The sequence below is a fragment of the Bactrocera dorsalis genome, chromosome 2, assembly GCF_023373825.1.
Source record: "Bactrocera dorsalis isolate Fly_Bdor chromosome 2, ASM2337382v1, whole genome shotgun sequence".
Classification (NCBI taxonomy): Eukaryota; Metazoa; Arthropoda; class Insecta; order Diptera; family Tephritidae; genus Bactrocera; species Bactrocera dorsalis.
In genome coordinates this window covers 79,668,854-79,689,828 of record NC_064304.1, presented here as the reverse complement: position 1 = coordinate 79,689,828, position 20,975 = coordinate 79,668,854, and the positions used below count along the sequence as shown (strand labels likewise).

The 20,975-nt window shown below is 33.3% G+C and overlaps 1 long non-coding RNA gene across 2 annotated transcripts; it reads left to right on the top strand.

The window, feature by feature from the left end:
- Nucleotides 1-1,572: 1,572 nt before the first annotated feature.
- Nucleotides 1,573-9,378, top strand: LOC105226642 (uncharacterized). 2 transcript variants are annotated; one of them, XR_852609.3, is made up of 3 exons: nucleotides 2,189-2,690; nucleotides 2,886-3,603; nucleotides 5,717-9,378. It is a non-coding gene; the product is annotated as an uncharacterized LOC105226642 (long non-coding RNA). The 2 variants fall into 2 exon arrangements; XR_003845804.2 differs by having other exon boundaries at nucleotides 1,573-2,690; nucleotides 2,886-9,378.
- Nucleotides 9,379-20,975: the final 11,597 nt, after the last annotated feature.

Sequence of the window (20,975 nt, the reverse complement as noted above, 5' to 3'; positions counted from 1 at the left end):
GTCCACAAAATTATTTAACATTATTATTATTTTCTATGTTTTCGCCCAATTTCATACATTTTATTCACAATGAATATCAATGTGTGGGATATAAAATTGGAATTCAGAGAGAGTCTTTTCCTGACAATAGTAGATCTACGCATCATAAATGGGTTGAATCAGGTCAATAATTCACGATATGTGAGTTATATCAATGAAAATGAAATAGCGTATTTTACTCATAACAGTGTATATTTGTGGATAAAATGATAAATTTAGCCGAAACTTGACCCAGCTTCCATATAAATAATATGGGGACTTTCGAATATTCCTCTGACTTTACTCCATATGTGTGTGGCATGTAAATAGTCTGTAGTATTAGCAGAAATGTGGTATATATAATATATATACATACATATGTACAAGTACAAGTATATAAAATTACTTGAATTCCGATCCTCTGGTTCAGAGCTTGCACTTGATTCTTGCAAGTTACAAGAGTATAAAATGTTCGATTGCCACCGAACTTTGGCCTTCCTTACATGTTATTGATGTTGTCGTATGGCTGACTATGTGGAAAGCCTCTTATCCATATACATGTATAGATTTCGGTTTCTTAGGCTAACTTCTTCTCATATACCTAAATACAAGGCTACTTTGCTTGAGTTTATATCACATACATATACATATCTCATTTGAGTTAAATGAGTTGTTTTTAATAGAAATATCTAGTACCTGAAATATATATAGAAATGAATAATATATTAACTTCTTCTTCTTCTTTATTGGCGTAGACACCGCTTACACGATTATAGCTGAGTTAACAACAGTGCGCCGTCGTTTCTCCTTTCCGTGGCGCCAATTGAATATTCCGAGCGCAAATATGTACATATATTAACTATATTATGTAAAATATGATTGTAATTCATACAATGTTTCGCGGAATAATTAATGTTGAATTTTTCTTAACATTTTTGACATAACCCTGAAGGTATTTCCCCGGCTTTGATTCTTGCAAAATTCGAGAGTATACTCGTAAAATATTCAGTTAAAGAATTGGGTTAAAAAATGCTTCATTCAGTATTTTATTTGACGAAGTTTTTCGAGAGCGAATTAATTTTCCTACGAAGAACCAATTATACCCAACGCAAGAAAAACATCACTACTTAGTAGCAGAAGGATTTTGGATATTTGGTAACATCATTCATATATTACTAAACTTATAGTTTATATTTGGTATGTTTATAATATTATATTATACTTTTAAGGAAGTAGATTACAATACATTTAATCATTATTCAAGCAAAAAATACTACAAACGTATGTATATATATTTTTATATATTTGTGTGAACATCAATTTTTTTATTTTACAAGCCCCATTCAAAAACGCATATCTTAACTGCGTTAATATTCGCATATACATACATTAAATCATATCGTAAATTCTTATTATCGAACTTTAATTAGATTATACTTGTATTATATGAAGAAAAAATAATAAATTTTCACTGCTACACAGTGTAAATAATTTGCAGTTGTAAAGTGAGTACTAAAGGTACAGGCGATTCAAAAAACAATAAATAGCATCGCAATGTTTTTTCCTCTCGAGCATATTAAAAAATCTCGATCAACCAGGAAACCAGTTTGTTATGTCGTACAGACAAATTATTGCCTTTCTTCCCAAAAAGTAGACACATATTTTTTATTATATTATATTCTCATGTTTATTCATTCCGTACGGAGTATTGAAAAGCGGTAGGCAGTTCAATGGTCAAGGATTTTAAGCGAAAATGCCGTTACCCTTCTGTGCAACAAGCACAACTGGTTTTAATTTATCTAAGCTTCTATTGTGTAGTAACACGGGTGCCAGCAATTGATGCTGGTCCAGCTTTTGGTCCAGGTGTGCTCTGCCGTGCGCTAGCTGTGCATTAAACGTATGCATACTTTCACACCACCAAACATTTACCGTTCTCTATTAGGCATAAAGCAAAATCATTGAACTTTTATACAAATTCGTTGTGATCTGTTGTTTTGCTACGATAAACATGTATTTCAAGTTTCAAAGGCAAGGGAATTTCAACTGTGTCTGCTTTATTGTCCATTGCCCATTGTCCTTGTGCGTATGCGTTAAACGTCCTTGCGTTTGTGCATTTTTTATGCGGCCGTCGTCCTATTGTCTCGAGCACTTTATAAAGCCCAGATTTTGCGCAGTTACGATCAGTTTCATTTCGATCTTCAAACACTCAACATCAGCCAAAATTATAGTGGATTCGGTCGACGTGGCAGGATCACACAGATCCTGGCGTTGTATTGGAGTATATTCGAGTGAATTTAACCCATCAACGTTGGCTAATGTATTCCTGAACCAAGTGCTAAATTGCAATAACAAAAATTAGATACACGTTTATTAAATATTAAGTAAAAGTTAAATACAAATTTAAATCTCAAAGATAATAATTTAAAACACAAACTCAATAAAGCGTGAACAACATTTAAGCAAAAAAAAAAAAAAATAAGGAAAATTTAACAATTAATAAATACATTAATCTACGAAGCCTAAGTTTTAAAAACAAACAGCAATAAGTATACATTTTCAAGATTATTGAACGAAAGTCAGTTCCAAGGACAATGCTCCAGAATCAAATCATACTGTGTTCTAAAGAAAATGAAAGAGAATTTAAATCTAATATACTATTTTTCCATTTACAGGTAAGTGTAGTAAAATAGTATAATACAATAATTATACAATTGAGTCAGTGTTGATAGTTAATACATGAGTTTAATGCGCAATTCAAATAGCTTAAAAATCTTTTCGATATCTTCTTGTGATTTAATGCACATTAATAATGAAGACTTTTTTGAAATTCTTCCTAAAAACACTTATTCTTACGTTTTATTTCCCAGGATCTCTTTAATTACCAAAAGGAGGGTACGCTAAACACGATCAATTGAAACTCAACAAAACATCTCAACTTCGTTATATTAAAATTTCAATTCTTCACACATACATCGTACAAAATCCGTTTTGACTATTTCCCATTAACTTTGAAGCATCATACAACAACTCTCACAAATGAGTTTGAACTTAAGATGAAGAATTTGACTCACATTTGGTAGCAAAACGAAAGTAATATTAAGATACTCTTACTCGCCGCATATAAAGCCGAAGAAGTGTAGCTTTTTCGGGGAAATGCGCAGGAGAAACGGCGGAGAACCAGATAAAATCCATGCAAAGATAAATTACCCCGTCCGTATACAACTACTACTGCAATTCCATATAGACGCGAGATGCTAGTTTCTCCTGTAAAGTACACTCAAGAGAACAGAGATAAAGGCATTACCCCAGCTTGTAGGCAGATCTCTTCAACCCCGTGAACAACAGCAGCAATACATTTAAGAATCAACATCAACTCTCTCACCAACACAACTTCCAATTCGAACAAAAGCCAACGAAACAAATGTTGTGCTTCGTAATATGGTTGAAATGCAATGCATAGATTTTGGATAGTTTTGGCTAGTGTTTTGGCTGTGACTAAATTGCTACCGGTTAATTCGCATTGCATATAAATTTAACAGCGTGATAGATATAAATATTAACATAACACGGAAATCCAAAATTGAGGTGAGCTACTGTCATAATCACAATTTGTATTGTAACCAAAAAGTAAAAAAGAAAAATGGCGCGAACCATACAAAGAGCCTGAGCGTTCAGCAAGTATCAGCGGAAGCAGAACGCTTTCTAGGGCAATCCACAGCGAATGTACTTTAACTTTAAGCCATACGCATCCATAAATAATATAGTTCAAGAAAAATTATTATTAGAAACCAAAAACCAAAATATGTCCATACCAAAAGAGTGCATTCATGTTTTTCAAGGACATCCAAGAAGCTGCAGAAAAATTAAAATTTACAAAAAATTAACTTGCAATAGTTATGGTTTAAAAATATATTTTTATTTTGAGCATGTATGGTACTATTTGTACGAAAAAAGTTAGTGAATCTTTCATTTACTCAAATTTGTTGTGGATATTTCCACCACCATTTCCTCTCCTCCAATATCACCACTACGCAGAAGTTTCGTCTCAAATAAAATGGCAGCCGCTTCTTGGATGTCATTGAAGAATGAAATAGACCGACAATCTAAACTAAAATTAAAAAATCCGAAAACTTGAAAAAAATTCTTTTAGCAATTTGCTAATGTTGAAGTGATTAAACCAATAGCGATCGAATTTTTTAATTTTAAGGTTTATGATATTCAAGAAATATGCAAAATGTTAAAAGAAATTTTTATACAAAGCCAAAAGCCCTAAATACGTCCTTAATACTTGAACTCTAAAAACAAATCTAATTAATTTTAATGAACGCACGCTGCTAAATATTTCACGATAGTCCTATTCTTATATTTCGCAATCACTAAAATTTATAAGTTTGGAATATTTAGTCATCTTCAAGATTAAGATTTGCGGATGTAGCCACTACAACTTTTGAACTGGTTCGCCATTAAAAGCTGAAAGCGCTTCGATTAGATATTAAAAATTTACTTCAGATAAGGTCATTTAATTGAAAATTTCCTTTTGAAAAAATTTTAAATCAGCTAAATAACTAAAAAGTCTTATATTTTCTCTCCTTTTTCCATAATTCTTACGCGAAAAATTTAAATTAGATAGTCCTTTTGAAATTATTTCAATTAAATACAAAGATTTCGAATCCAGGCACTTTACGCTATATCAAGAACACAAAATCTTGTTAAAACTTCGCATTCAAAAAAATAAAATTATTTACTTTAAAGGAATTCTTTTCAAATTTTAAAATTTCAAAATAACTTTTGAACTTGAAGTACAAAATTAATTAATTTAATTTAAATAAAATATTAATCTTCCTATATAACTAAGGTAAAAAAATTTATTTTCGATGAAATGATTCAAAATTTTCAGATAATCTAGTTTGATTTTTGATCAAAAAATATTTCGTTAAATCTTAATAAATTAATTGCAAAATCTGTTTTTATATGAAATAAATTTAGTTAAGCAAAAACCTTGAGTTTCGTTTTCGAAAGAATTTGATTAAATTTTACTAAATTCAATTTTCGAAATTAACCATTTCCAAAACTCAAAGTTCTGTGAAAAAAGTCGTAAAATTAATGCTTTCATTATGATTTCTAAAATTTAATTATTTAAAGCAAAGCATTGTTTTGAATTTGGGGTAATCATATAATTTGATGGAATTAGTTATTTTTAGACAAAAAAAAAAAACACTTCGGCAGCTTACTCATCTCTAAAAATTATTTTTACTGATCCTAAATCTTAAAATAATATCAAATATAAATAATTATAAATTAACAAAATGCAAATATTTTTAAATTCACAATTTAATATACTTTTATAATTTTTTATTAAAAATAATATATTTTATTTGATTAGCTTACAAAAGTTTTAAGCCATTTAAGTTTCAAAAGTTTAAGAAAAATAATTTGTGATCTTGGAAGACAGACATATATCTACTACATGGACTTATGTACATATATGTTTTAAAAGATAATAGTTTAATTAAAAAATATTTGAAATGAAAAACGGAATACAAACAATTTACCCCTAATTATCCAAAAATAATTCCATGCATCTAATATTTTAATCAGTAATTTATTGAAGGACAAATCATAACACTTTATGGTATAAAGAAAGCAAAATATTTATCTGAGAAACTTAAAATTTAATAATTTAAACATTTATTTTTAGACTTTTCCAAATTCATCGATCGTAGCGGCTACGCACTTATCTTTGGCATTTGAATATTAAAAAGATTCCAAATTCAATAAATCAAAGCACGAATGTGTGATAACGTAACGTCTTCGAGTATATCTTACCCAAAGAAACAAAAAAACACATTTTGATTGCAAATTTAACTCTTAATTCATTATTCGAAGCAACATTGAATCCATCTGGCGAAAAATAAAAATAAATTCCTTTAAATAAATCTTAATTAAACTGAAGAAAGCAACTCTGCAAAAAGCAACAAAATTCACGGTCTTACAAAAATTTAAATTCACGCATACTCGAATATCCAAATTGTAAAAAATATTTGTATACAACAATGACTACCAAAAGCGACCTATAAAACAAAATTAAAGTGACAATAAAGCGCACATTATTATACATATTAACAGAGTCATAAATTACCCTATGCGGCAGAACGGAAGTCGTTATGCGACAAACGCAAGAAATTTTCAAATTCATACTCCTCTAGCATTAGTCAAGTACAAAGCTCATTACAACTCCCCGGAAAACGCAATAAAAAATCCACTTTGGCAAGCAACTCGGCTCGACAAGACAAAGTCATCTTAAAATAGCAGCAAACAAAACAAAATTCCAAATAAGAAAACACTTTATTTAGCAGTAAATTTGAGTTCTTAAACCAGTTAAATTTATAATCGAAAATATGGTAGACGCTGCTATTCAAAATGGTTGTGAAATTGCGAGGTATTGACTGATAGGTCCAGAAAGACCATCTTTTCAAAGACTGATAGAGTGGTTAAGCATTATGCAATATATAAACAAAGTATTTGAATCAAAACTACAAAACTACCATATTGGGCGATAGTCAATCAACCGAAGACAAGCAATCTGTAAATGTCAAAAACTGAAAGTCTCATTCAATTACTTAACCAAGCGGATAAGCAAAAAGCTCGTTTATTCGGCCGAACTTTCAACACAAACGAGAAAAACTATGAAATTCAAATCAAAATCAACTTCTGAATTACATCAAACAACGATGACTACCGCATCTCTACACAAATTTTATCCTTCGTCATAATATTAAAATCATTCAAAAAGAAAATTCAACTTTGGCAACGTTCTTAAATTGTGGTCAAATTTCTTGAAGAAAATCTGTAAATCTGGATTAATATACGGGCATATGTTTTACTCACAAATCGTCACACATATGCAGAAGTTAATAGCATAGTATAAAAAATAGCAAAAACTACAACATCAAAAACAAATTGCAATTCAAGCAATTCCATAAGTGTGGAAACAAAAGCGTAGTTGTGGCAAAAGAACCCTCAGAAAGATATTTACGACGAACTTTCATCAAATAAATAAACAAGAATAAAACAACACACGCCGCAGATTGAAATCAGGTTCACCGTCAGAATGGCAGTCAAACGGTTTTTATGCAATCTTTCAGAACCAAGTACTTACACACAAGCACATACAAAAATTACATATCTCAACATCATCGACAACATCAAATTTGCTATTGAGCAACAATCCAAAAACAGCAATGTGTATCAGCTTCGACAGCATAAGCTACAAAATCATACAGAGCAGCATTTAAACTTTCCATAATAAATTTATGAACCAGCAGCAGTCGCAGTAATTGCTATCAATAAAATATAAACCCCAAAAAACGTTCAAACTCACACTAAGGCCATGCGCAGTCTTTCGCCAACAAGCCAACAGCAGGCCAACCTCATTCACAAAGCACTCTATCTTGCTATCGTATTCAACTATTCCACCCCCCAAACACTGCCAACCCGCCCATTTGGCCAAGCTAATGACATGAGGCCGCTGCAAATGAAATTACAATATATCTATTGAACATGGCAGACAGCAACCAAAGAAACCAGCAGCAAGACCGCGGCAAAACTAAAGGATGCGATTGCAAAGACAGTATTCGAAGAATAAGAAAATACTAAATTTATAGCAAAATTGCTCTCAAATTTACTTGCTGCATATACCGACAGTTACATGTTCTCGATCAACGGCAACAAATTTGGTAACGCATAATGGTTTCATCTCAACCTAACCAAATGATATACTATATATAAGCATGTAGGTATATACAAAAATTCATATATATTTCTCGCCAAAACCTAACTCTAAAATGACGACATATTCGCATTTTTATGAAAATTCGCCAAGCCAACGAAACTCGTTTTGATATCGATTTTTAGAAACGCAGGTAGCAAAGAGATTCTCCTCCGCAACACACATATTCAAACATGCATGAATATTTATTAGCGATTACGCTTTCATTTTATAAAGTTTCTTTAAAGTTTTGACTAATTCATAGGCAAAAGCGGATGGAGATCGAAATTGTTATTATAAGTAAATTCAATCCAATCCAGTTCAGAAGAGCTTCACTATTTCAGTAGTTTACCACTAAATCATCATTGTACACACAAATGTTTTGATAAGTATTCTCTGGCACTAACACATACTGTGTGACTCACTTTCGAAATTTATTCGGCGTCAATGATTTTTAAAATATGTAGTTGGGATCTGTCCAGAGAGATTGCCTTGCGAAATCAAATATTGTTTGATTGTGCGGTAAAGAATCATCAGGGGGGATACCCAGTGTAATTGCTTTAAATACGCAACGAACGAAAAAGAGCTTTGTGCCCACGTGCCAGAAAGCGAAATGCATACACTCATATATACATATGTAGGTATGTACATACATATGTAAGCAATGAAAAAGTAAATAATCGAAAAATTATTGAGCCAACTAAAATGAAATAAATTAAACACACCACTAATATTTTAGAGATTCGAACAAATTTCGAAAATAACTTGACCTTTTTATGTATGATTAATATTTTGAGTGGTTAAGCGAACAACATAGTTTTGTGGGTTCAGCTTATAAGGAAACAACACAAAGAAACAAATTCAAAAGAATAGTCAAAGAAACAAAAAACCCATAATGGCTAAAATTAAATTGTTATCACAACTACGTCACAACATGGTTACGGAAGAAAACTTACAAGGGCTAATCGCAAACATTATCGAATGAAAAAATATAATGTAACTACACTCTGTATCCCCTCAATTGTGGACACATTTTGTTGTCGCCAAAACACGAGTAAAATGAAGGCAAAATGTCCTTAAATTCGTGAATGTTTACTGAAAAAAGCCAAAATCGATGACCTTTCGAATCATCAAAAGTTAAGCTGGTCATGCAGGTGATTTAAAGAGAACTTGTATGCAGCGCTAAAATTGTGAATGCCAATCCTTTTGTCTAAAATGTTCTCTTCTTATCACTTTTGTATTCGCAAACATTTTAGATGAGACGATTGTTGCATTATTTACAAATATTCCTTATTTTCTACATATAAACAAAATTGTATAGTTGTTAGTAACAACCGATAAAATGTTATTTAATCTCTTTGATAGATCTAGAATTTCCGGTATAGGTACATATGTATATACATATTCACTGCATGGTAATTCAAATATGAGTAAAGTATTCAAAAATTGTTAACACTCAAATATAAAATAGATTAATATAACTGTAAAGCTATGCTGTTCTAATCTAAATCTATATCTAAATTGAATAATAATATACAATTGTACAACTCAGTTTGCTCCTAATAAAATAAATAAACTCAACTCAACTCAAACATTATGCGTTTAATTAGTTTCATTTTGAAGATGGTGATTTTTTTTATATCGAAACCGCTGAATGTACTAGTCGGTGAAGTAATATGTATAATCAAACTCAATTCATATGCTAAAAACCGTTCAAGTGCCTCTCATCTGCATCTTAAAGGACGAAAATAAGAATTGTACTAGTTTTAGCCATTACTTTGAAGCTAATATGATAAGGCGGTAACAAAAAGGTGCATGAACTCGCATATTTTTTGTACTTCTTCCTAGAATTCGAATACTCTTATGCTAGAGAAGCCACAGAAATATGGTGAAATTAAACAAGTAAGGAAAGGCTGACCCCGGGAAATTCCTTCAGCTGCTAGCTTTAGGGTGCAGAGAAAAGGGACGGTCTGATGCAGTAATTTGGACATTGCTGAGGTATACTTGAGAACGATTCAAGGAATTTATTAAATATAAAACTCATACACTTAACGACATATTCAGCACAAAACTTGGTTGAACAAGGAAGTAAGTAAGTTCGGCTGTAACCAAACAAAAGATTTAAACAATTTGCGAGAATCAAAGCCGGCTAAATACGATTCAAGTCATTTTTGACACAAAATCATACTATTTTCAATTAATTGTGTTAGGCGTGATTTCAATCCGATATCCTCCATTTTCGCACTGTAAGATAGGATTGCCAGAAGAATGTTATATGCCGATTTGAAATCGGTCGAACAGGTCCCGATAAATCTGACGTGTTTAGTTATTAATTTATCGCACTTTAAGTAGTTTTTAAGAAAACTATACCTCGTACGTACAGACGGAAGGACAATCCCCCGAATTTCATACAAATAACCTTTAGGTGAACAAAACTATAATAGTCTGCAGCAACATGCTGCAAAAATATAATAACATTTAATAGTAATTTCAGATTTTATATATATATTTAGTTTTAGTTTAGTTTTTAGTTTAGTTTAGTTTTTTTACTTTCAGGTGTTGGCAAAACTATTTGACAGATATGAGGTCTAAAACAAGATCACGATCAATTTCATTCATATTCAGCACTAAACTACATTATCATAACATTAAAAGTTTAACGTCAAAATGGACAAAAATCTCTATAAGGGGTATACTGGGGCTAGGGCAAAACCTGTACTTATTGTGTAAATATTCTAGAACATTTTCCCATTCAATTTTATGAATATATTTTTTATTTAATTTTATTTATTGAATATAACTCACACGCCATTAGATTTTAATGATTTGGATATAATCAGGTCGCTGCGAAGTTTGTGCCGAAAATAATCACTCTTGACTAAAAACACAACTGGTGACGAATCAATGGTTTATGGTTATGAAGTGGAAACCAAAGCTAAATCATCGTAATTGAAGCTACCACAAGAGCTAAGAACGAAAAATGCACTAAATTAGATCGAATGTAAAGATTATGCTAACAATTTTCTTCGTTTGCAGAGCTCGTGCATCAAGGGCTCTTGCCAAAGAGTCGTACGGCCAAAAAAAAAAAATTGTACCTGGAAGTTATGCGAAATTTGCGTCAAGCAATTAAATTGGCTTTTGCATCATGATCACGCCCTTGCTAGTGCGCGAAAATTTGGCCAAAAACAAACATTTATTGTTCCGCCGGAACCACATTCCCCAGGCCTGGCTCCCTGTAATTTCTTTTTCGCAAAACTGAAGAGGCCCTTGAAAGGGCAGCGCTACGATTAACCCTTTCAGCCCCGAAGTTGCTTATAAGCAACTTCTATTTATGTTTGACATCATTTAAAAAGTCCTTTGGGGCTGAAAGGGTTAAGGAGTTAGAAACTACATCGAAGGAGAAGCTAAACAAGATCACAAATTTTTTGTTTAAGTGCTTTGAGGATTTAGACCAAAGTAGATAGTTTTTGAAAATTCTCAATTTAAAAAACTCTGAAATTGAATTCATCGGCTTCTATAAAGTCCTCTTATACACATTAAACATCGTAGAAGGCGGAGACACGCCCATTTTATCAAAATTTTTAGCCTACAGGTACCTCTTACTACTGCAATCCCTTGTATTAAATTACAGTTTTATAGTAATTTAGTGCTTAGTAATGGCATTTTATAGATTCTCGAACTCGTCCTCTCCTTTTTCACGAGGATGACGTGTTCGAAGCTCTGTTATGATGTCTTAATTTTTACTCACGTTATTGCTTGCACAGACGGACGGACGGACGGCCAAACAGTCACTCGGATTTCAACTCGATTCAATATCCTAATCATTTACACATATACATGCAGACACCTCCAATAAGCGGACCCCTTTCTTAACCGGACAAAAATTCAGGAACCAAGTTTTACTTTGCGTTTTCAGAACAAATTCCCCTCTAATAACCGGACCCTCTAATGACGGGACGGGGAAACTTTTTTACTGCTTTTTATTTTCATTGCCTCTCGTAAGCGGACGCGGACCTCTCGATAACGAACAAGCAAATTGAATTGCTGAACGAAAGTGTAAAGAAAACAGTAAAAACTCTGATAAATGGACGTATAACTCTTATTTGCGGACAACGAAGACCAATAATTAAAAGAAATTTAGAGTAACTAAACCGAACAGCCGAAATCAGTTCCAAAGTAAACTTAAAAAAAAAACAGAACAAATGGTTTTTTCGGCAAAATCAGTTTATTTTATTCAATACAGCTTTTTGCACGATGCAAAAACTTGTCGAACGAGTGTTTTAGCTCGTTGGCCGGTATAGCCGCCAGTATGCCGGTGCAAGCCTTTTGAATGGCCTCTACGTCTACATAACGCTTTCCTTTCATGGACAAATGCATTTTTTTCGAAAAGGATGAAGTCGCACGGTGCCATATCAGGCGAGTACGGGGAGTGATTAATGGTTAAAATGTGATTTTTGGTCAAATAATCGATCACAAGCGTCGTTCGACGAGACGACGCATTATCATGCAACAAACGCCAACTTTCATCAACCTCCTTTCGTAAGCCAAAATGTTCGGTCAAAATGCGATAAATCAATGTTTTGGAGATGTTCCATGAATTTCAATGATGATTTCGGCTGATTTTTGATGAATTTACGCACAGTTTCGATGGAATTTCCGGGAATCACGGATTTTGATTGGCTCACATGTTGATCGTCATTTATGTCCTCAGGACCATTTTGAAAACGTTGAAACCACTCGTGCACTCTGCTACGGGATAAGCAACCATAGCCATAAACTTGTTTCATCAATTGATCGTTTCGGTAAAGCTTTACCAATTTTAAAACAAAATTTAATGTTGGCTCTTTGTTCGAAGCTCATTTTCGCATCGATAACACAAAAATACTGACACTTAAAACACAAAAACTTCACTTCCAATCTATGAAATGTCATGAAATTCTCACTGGACAATCGATACAGATAGCAGATTCTAACGATTCAAAAGGTCCTGCTTACTTTGGAAAACATCTTGTATATACGAGTTATATGTGTACATACTCGGACACACGCCATATGTAAAACTATGAGGACAAGCATTAACATGTTAAGATGTAATGGGATCTAAGTATATGTAACAATTCGTAGCTATTAATATGAAAAAAATCAAAAATGTTGAAAGAAATTTTATCTGTTCGTCTACTAGGAAAAAGGTTAGTACTTTATAAAATCTTTATAAAAATAGAAATTTCTTTACTTTTATTTGTTTGCTTTTAAAGATTCGATATTGGAAAAGCTCAGGCTTGTGAAAAAAGAAAGACGTTGAAAGGTTATGGTTGAGTGGTGATAACATAGATAAAAATAAAAAGTTCTTAAATAATGATGGCTCAAAGATAGACCATTTGTGCTTTGAGTGGTTTGTCAAAACCATAAATCAAAACATACCAGTGCACAGTGGGAGAAATGGTCAATCTAGCGGCGCATTCTTAATAGCTTCTTAAATACAATGAAAAAATGCATTACTTTATTCTAAAAATACGTGTTAATTATTTATTTATATGTTTTTATGTTTTATTAGAAAAAACAAAGGTGCGTGGAGTCCCTACGCGCGGAAGAAGTTATACTTCTTAGCGGTGTTCAGAAATGCATAACATTTTCTATGAAAGAAAACTTAAATTCACATTTTATAATTTTATTATGCACTTTTTATAAAGCAAAGTCTAAATGAAGGAATTTTAATTCGGAAAGAAGTTCTGTCTCTTCGTTGCGGAAGGGAATATGCAGCGTAACCATATATCTTTTGTAATCCATCAACACGCGTTGAAAGCTCAGCAGTTATCGGTGAATTGACGATCGTTGATTCATCACTAGTTATAGATGCTCCCGCAGAGATTGATGAAACAGCAGACGTTGAATCTTTTTACGCGCTCTCTGATATTCCTCAGCTGTTTTCCTCTTCCTCGGTTGGCTGCCAGCTATCATTTCCAATCTCTCCTTTTCCCGCTCTGCTTTCTTTCGTGCTCGGTATTCACGATAATATTGTACTGTTTTCCCTCCTTTTAAACCACGGGCTACAATCTCAACAGAATTTATTTTTAATTTTTTGCTTACTAATAGAAATAAAATTTATCACAGCAATATTATGTATATGTATATTGCTGTGATAAATTTATTTTCTATTAGTAAGAAAAAAAAAATATTTATTAGTATAGTATACGATGTTAAAAAGCAAAAATTTAAAAATAAATTCTGTTGAGATTCGAACCAGTGTTCACATCGTGACAGTCTAGGCGCTTACCACCAACACCACCATTGACACTTAGGTTGCGTTGACTTAAGTATGATTTGGTTATGCAGACAAGGTTGCGTTACATTCATATGGATGGAGCGAGGTTGCGCAACTTTGCGTTACTTTTATATGGAAGGTTGCGCAACCAGAATCTATCGCAACCTTTTCCGGCGTCGTATAAGAAGTATAACTTCAAAAAAAAAACTATTCACAGTTGGAGCTCTCAGAATTACTGCCGTCAGGTAGATCATTTGTATGTAAAAGAAGGTTTTTGACCTCATCATCTATTTCAACGTGATTTTTGGAGTACTTGGAGGTGCTTTTATACCAAATCTTTTTATAAGTTCTACTTTTACGCCAGTTACTGTAGAGGCTAAAATTGGATGCTGGAAAAATATTCTTGCAGTATTCCCAGTGTTTGTATTGCCTGATACTTTCTTGGGAATGTCCACCAATATACCCATTTTTTCTTTTGGCTCAAAATGAATCTTTATTTTGGTTTGCTGAGCGATTTCCTTATGTTCTCCACGAATTTGCCAATTTTGTATTGGTATTCTATAGGCGATATGAATTATACACTCAAAGCACCGTATCCAAGCAGAGAGTGTTGACAATCCGTACTCATACAAGTGATCCTGTGGTTGTCTCAATTGAACATTATTTAGATTATTCATGAATTTTGGTGTTGCTCCACAAATTCCACAGGCCTGCGATGATGAGCCCGCTAAAGTGTTAAAAACTTTCCCATCAATCATTGTTAAATGGAATTCATGTACTACTTCGAAAAAACTCAACTTTGTCGGAACAATGCTTACAATTTGCCTTTTAATATTATCTATCTCAACCTTAACTAACTCCGCTAACTCTTTTTATACTCTCGCAACAAAGTTGCTAAAGAGAGTATTATAGTTTTGTTCACATAACGGTTGTTTGTAAGTCCTAAAACTAAAAGAGTCAGATATAGGGTTATATATACCAAAGTGATCAGGGTGACGAGTAGAGTTGAAATCCGGATGTCTGTCTGTCCGTCCGTCTGTCCGTCCGTCCGTGCAAGCTGTAACTTGAGTAAAAATTGAGATATCATAATGAAACTTGGTACACGCATTTCTTGGCTCCATAAGAAGGTTAAGTTCGAAGATGGGCAAAATCGGTCCACTGCCACGCCCACAAAATGGCGGAAACCGAAAACCTATAAAATGTCATAACTAAGCCATAAATAAAGATATTAAAGTGAAATTTGGCACAAAGGATCACATTAGGGAGGAGCATATTTGGAAGTAATTTTTTTGGAAAAGTGGGCGTGGCCCCGCCCCCTACTAAGTTTTTTGTACATATCTCGGAAACTACTATAGCTATGTCAACCAAACTCTATAGAGTCGTTTCCTTCAGACATTTCCATATACAGTTCAAAAATGGAAGAAATCGGATAATAACCACGCCCACCTCCCATACAAAGGTTATGTTGAAAATCACTAAAAGTGCGTCAACCGACTAACAAAAAACGTCAGAAACACAAAATTTTACGGAAGAAATGACAGAAGGAAGCTGCACCCAGACTTTTTGTAAAAATTGAAAATGGGCGTGGCGTCGCCCACTTATGGACCAAAAAGCATATCTCAGGAACTCCTCGACCGATTTCAATGAAATTCGGTATATAATATTTCCTTAACACCCTGATGACATGTACGAAATATGGGTGAAATCGGTTCACAACCACGCCTTCTTCCAATATAATAAAACTTTACACAAATACGGTATTTGAGCTGAGGTATCCCTTGTGGAAAAATTGTCGTGATCGGACTATAACTTTTCAAGGTCCCTGATATCGAACACGAAGAACTCAGTGCCTAGCCTAACCTAACCTAATTTTTCACCGAAAATATCGGTAAATCTCCCAGAATTTATTTGTAATTAATTTTACAGCAAAATAAAAAAATATGTAAATGACGGATAATGAAATCTCGATTATCACTTTATCATGCGAGAGTATAAAATGTTCGGTGACACCCGAACTTAGCCCTTCCTTACTTGTTTTAATGGGTCTGCAGAACCGAGTTGAAGAAGACCTAATATTTTGCCATAGAACAGCGTCTCCTTTTTTAATTTGTAAAGGCACAATACATACAGCAAATAAATACTCATCAGTTATTTCACAATCAGAAGCACTAAAACGTTGACGGTAAGTGGAGTGACCACTGTTGCCATCACAGCCCCATTTAAATATTGCTTTTATGCTGTCATTAATATTGCCTGCGGTCAAAACATCTTCAAAAGATTTGGAAAATCCTTGTACTATACGTGCAACAGTATGGTCTACAAGACTTTGCAGGGCAACTTCCGCTGAAAGTTCAGTTACGTGTATGCCACTGGGGTAACACTCTGTTTTAGCCTTAAGTAAAATATCGTAGCTTGGATAAATATTGCAGTTTCATTCTTTGGCACCATATTGCATTATTTTGTACGATCTTTTTGAGTATCCGCCATCTATATAAAGAGATAAAGCTTCCTCAGGTGTATACGGAATTGGGGTTTTTTGTTCAGAGCTTACAGACTTAAGCATTTTCGAAGCAGTCGAACTTTCTTCAAACAATTTTGAAACAACCTGTGAAGCATTTCTTTTTCCAGCTTTATAAAGACTTACGCTTGCCGCTACCATTAACTTTTGGTTAGGTGTTTCGTTAACAACTGATGCAATGTTTTTTTTTTTTGAGTTTTCATTGTACACTCTGAAAAAGGTTTTTGTATACGGTGATGAACAGTTGGATTAGAAAAAATTATATTTTCATCCAACCATTTCTTATTTCGCTCTTCGAACACTGACATAACCCTATGACATTCTTTCTACTTTTCTACAAGTTTGCTTATGAAATTTCTTAATTGTTTTTGAATTTGGCGAGTTTACTCTTCACTATACTTTGAGCGATCAATGACGTTAGAAAATATATGATTTTCAACCATTAAAAATTTTTTTGTTGGTACTGGTTCACTGTGCCATATTAAAAAAAGCGTGCGTCTAGACTCTGCCATAGTATCTAAAAAAGGAAAAAAATCAGTAACTTGCAAATACTTGCAGCCAATTTTTGGACAAGACGTAGACCACAACATATTTTAACAAATTATACAAACATTGAATCGAATCTCATCGAATCCACCACACTTATTTTCTACGGAACATTGGATTACACATATTAAAACACTTTGATATAGAACAATTTCTTTTTCCATTGTAAAGATCTAAAACATATATTAACAGACCACAATGACTTTTTTTTAATTTAACACATACCAAATAATAATAATAATTAAGTCACAAATCTTCTTACAAAATATTATATTTAAGTTTTTCAGTTCATCAAAAATTGCACTTAAAAATTGGTAAATAATACTTGCTAAAACATGTGTTAAATTCGAAAGCTCACAGTTATGCGAATATTTGGAACGAAACAAAAACGAAAACAGAAAAGACCCTGTTAGGAAATAAATTTTCAACAAAACAAACAAAATTTGGAGAATTCTGAATTTAAAAATTTCGCTAAAGCGCCGCTAGATTGACCATTTCTCCCACTGTGCAGTGTCGGGACCTATTATAAAGAAAATGGGAATAAAATTGCGGGTCAATTAGGAGTTCAAACATTTTTGGCATCAAAGGGATGGTTGGAAAAATGGCGGAAACGACGCAATATGACGTTCAAAAGCGTAAGTGGGCAATGGGGAATCGGCAGCGGGACAAAAGCTCGCACACATGTTGTTGTGCTATAGACCAGATAATATATTTAACGCAGATGAAACTCAATTTTTTTCCGTGCTTTGCTAAATAAGAATCTTGCCTTGCTGTGAAGTTTCGTGCTCTTACAAATTTGTTTAATTTATATTTAAAACTTTGAGGTGAAAATATCCGAATTAAGTGAACTGGGACGATAAGTATCACTATTATATTTTACTACGTAGGCTCCTATATATATCTCTGACGTAGGCAACACTAAGGGTTGCCAGGTGCAATCTGACATTTCCATTGGAAAGTTTGACATTTTTTAGCATAACATCATTCAGAACGTGTTGTCATTTAATCGTGAATTGTTTTATTTACAGGAAATTAAAAAGTTCATCTCGGCCAAAAAATGGAATTAACTCGTGAACATTTTCGTGCGATCATTTTTCACAACTTTCGACGTGGATTATCACGACAAGATTGCATCGATGAACTAAAATCTTTGTATGGCTATGAAGCACCATCCTATAGCACTGTGAAAAACTGGTACAACGAATTCAATCGTGGCCGACGCTCAAAGACGAATTCCGTGAAGGTCGTCCAAAAACAGCCGTTGTGCCAGAAAACATCAATGCCGTACGTGAACTGATAAAGCAAGACCGTCATGTAACATACCTTCAGATAGAGGCATGCCTATGCATTTCTCCCACCAGCATACATTCGATATTGCATGAACATCTGGCCGTAAAAAAAAGTTTATTCTCGTTGGATCGCGCACTGAAAAAATACGACCGCGGTGCTTCAAAAGACGTTTATAAGATCGTCACAGGTGACGAATCATGGATCTATGCGTATGAGCCCGAAACAAAACAGCAATCGAATTTGTGGGTCTTCCAAGACGAGCCAAATCCAACGAAAAAGAAAAACCATTTTCGTTGATAAATATGCCTATTTCCATTATTAGGCCAGAAATATATATAGCAGCCCTCGTATTAAAGCAATTGAAATTTACTTTAATTGGGTGTTGGCTATTATTTTTAATTTATTCCGCCGAGCCATTTTCAATTTACTATTATTGCTACATTTTTAAATAGGGCAATTGTTAGTGTTAATTCATATTGCTTACTTAAATTTATTTCTGGTTTTTTATTCGTTTTCCATCTTTGTTCACAGCTGGTTGCGAGTTTCTTACTTTTCGTGTGTCACAGTGCATCTCAAACTGCTCGCTACATTGGTTGTTGCCTTTGATAATCAATTTTTTTATTGCATTTATTTGTTATAAATATTTTTGTCATTGCTCTTTTTGCTTTTACTACTCTTAACTATTTAAATATTTTATATTTTTAGTTAATATTGTGTTTTATCATTATGACTTGCAATTTCTCGAACTGTTCTGTGAAAGGCGATTGGAACGCTTTGTATCTTGCTGGCTATGTGACGGGCTTGCCCATCTTTAATGTGCTGGACTGACAGGCAGGATATTGGATTCTATTTTTGATAGTAAGGGCTTGCGCTGGTCTTGCATAAAATGCAGATCAACAAAAATTCAATTATTAAAAGGCGCGCAATAATTTCAAGGAGATTGACCTGAGCTTGAAACCCTTACCGAAAAATTGAGGTATTATGAAACGTTGTTTCAAAAATTTAAATGCCTAAATGTTCAGAAAGAGAATCCAAAACCTTCCTCTAAAAACCAACGTCCGTCTGATGAAAAGACCACTGCATCTTCCTTAAAAAGAATGCCCCCACCCAACATCGATCTCATCAATCTTTCTTCCCCTTGTCCTCAAGGAGAGAAGGTTTCGTCTGCTCAGAATACAGAGAAAACCGTTACTGAACACAGTAAGCGAAAAACTTCTCTCGATTTCAATTTACTGTGTTTTTCATGAAAATCTATCGATGATTATTCCAGTTAGTACCCGCGTATGTTTGAGTTTTTAAATGAAACGTCGGAATTGTGTCTTAACCAAATTTATTTAATTTCAAACAAGTTTAATAAGTTCTTAGATCTGGTGTACGTTGATAACGCTTCAATATTCTCTGTTGTCCGATGTGATCCTTTGTTTCTGGCAAAGGACTCGTATTATCCTGCTTTGGAGAATATAACACACAACTTTGTTCATAATAATACACAAGACCTTCAAGTATGCGAAAGCTAATTTTAAGAAAATTAATTACGAACTTTCTAAAGTAATTTGGCCAGATTACAGTGGCAATATTGAATTTACTGTCTCTCCTTTTAAAAACTAATTTAAACTTAATTGAATGATATGTTCCGAAATGTGTTGTTACTCAAAGAATAAGTTCTAATTTGTGGTTTTTGAGAGGGTTATGTAAATAAAAAAATAAAAAATTGCGCGCAGGGTCTACAGATCTACGTGAAAAGAATGATTTTTGATTACGTATAATATTATTTTATTATAACATATTTTTTAAGTTCAGCAAATTGTCGACGCAATTTAGTCAACAACTTAACCATTTTTTTTTTTAGTTTAAGAACTTCATACGCAATACAAAACTTTAGGTTGGAGCAAGTAAGCAGTTTTGTTGATCTGGGAGTAACTATGGACCCCAAACTCAATTTTGATCTTCACTAATTTTCCACGGTTTTTAAAGCTAAAGGCGCTCTTAGTTTTGTTAAATGTTGGTCTAAAGGATCCGCTTACCACAAAAATTTATTTTACACCTTTGGTGAGGTCTAAGTCTGTGGTTTGGATCCCTAGTTATCAAGTCCATTCGGAGAAGTTAGAGTCCGTTCAAAAAAAATTAGTACTTTACCCTTAAATCATTTGCATTGGGATTCCAGGTTAAATCTTCCCTCTTACGCTAACCGTTTGAAATTTATAAATCTCCCTACATTCTAGTCGTAGGGAGATGCTTGGTATTGTACTCGTATTTCTTGTAAAACTCATGAATGGGTCTGTCTGTAACTCATCTCTCTTTTCTGATATTAATTTTAACGCAAGCAGGAAGCTCCACCAGTCAGTTTAAACCTTTACTTTTAAAATTTTTTAGAACAAATTTTGAATTAAACGAACCATTCCGCCGTATATGTCATGATTTCAATTCTCATTCCAGCACATTTCATCTAACAGACTCACTCTTTACCATAAAAAAAAAATTATTTTATCTACTCTTAACAACTAACATTTAAAAATAACAAATTTACTATAATCTAGTTCTTAATTGCGCCCCTCGCAACATTTGGGGGAAGG